Source organism: Penaeus monodon, chromosome 21 (assembly GCF_015228065.2).
Source record: "Penaeus monodon isolate SGIC_2016 chromosome 21, NSTDA_Pmon_1, whole genome shotgun sequence".
Taxonomy (NCBI): Eukaryota; Metazoa; Arthropoda; class Malacostraca; order Decapoda; family Penaeidae; genus Penaeus; species Penaeus monodon.
Window position 1 is genome coordinate 26,696,175 of NC_051406.1, and position 1,010 is coordinate 26,697,184.

A 1,010-nucleotide genomic window follows, 5' to 3' on the forward strand; every position below is an offset into this window, starting at 1 on the left:
GGGAGGCAAGCACGAAATGTTCACCTTGCACAATAAGCCACATATCCCAGGGACTGTCTGGCAGACTGATTCCTGCAACCGGTAACATCGCACCGCAGTTGGCGCGAAAATATTCCCCGCGCGACAACAACACCATCGGCCATAAACACCATCGATTCACAACGATGCTAAGAAATATTCGGCGGATTTCACGCACGTTTCCGCCGCAATTTATAGGGGGATTCGACGGATCCGACCAGGACATTCAGCCCGGCTTTGGATGACGCCACCCGCACAATGGCAGCCTCTCAGAGCCAGAGAGGGTTCCTGCCTCGGCGTCCTAGCGTCCCGCCGGACCGGCGACGCACGTGCTCGCGTGCCGTGCGAAAACATGTATGTGAAATGATGTGCAAGGACTTACAGCATCTACGAAACTGCAGCTTTCATAGAATTAAGACCGTTCTCCTCCAAGAGGTCTTCTTTCGCAAGGGTGCCCAAGGAAGGGCTGAGTTAATAACTTGAACCCTAGGACTATGCGCGTTTTGAGGGCCCTGAAGTCTCTCCTCCTCGAAGGAAATTGTTTATTCGCATGCGAGAAAACAGGGGCAGTTGCCAAGGAGTGGGAGAATATTAGTCTTGGCAGTGTTGAGGACACGAATAAAAGACTGTTTGTTTACAGTGGACTGAACTTCCTTCGCGACATAGGAACTGCGAGATGGGTATTGAGGAAAACGCCGATAAGCGCATTTCTTATTTCCTCTACGTCTCAAGCTATCTGTCGTGTGATTTACAATTTCTTTTGAACCTGATATGATCCTTCTCTTCCATTTCATCCCTTTTAACTATCCCTCTTTTTTCTTAATTCTCCCGCCTTTCTCTCTATCCCTCTATAATTGTTCTGTTTCGTCCGTCTGTTTTCTCTCTCTCCATGGCAATCTCCTATTACATCTGACCACTTCCCTCTGTATCCAACGGTCTTGTCTCTTCCTGCACCTATGGCTCTCTCCTTTGCCTCACGTCCCCCGCCTCGG

The 1,010-nt window shown here is 49.8% G+C and overlaps 1 protein-coding gene across 1 annotated transcript in view; it reads left to right on the forward strand.

The window, feature by feature from the left end:
• Positions 1–1,010, forward strand: part of LOC119586394 (glutamate-gated chloride channel-like) — a 41,416-nt gene that overhangs the window by 9,344 nt on the left and 31,062 nt on the right. The gene's annotated exons all lie outside the window — the stretch shown is intronic.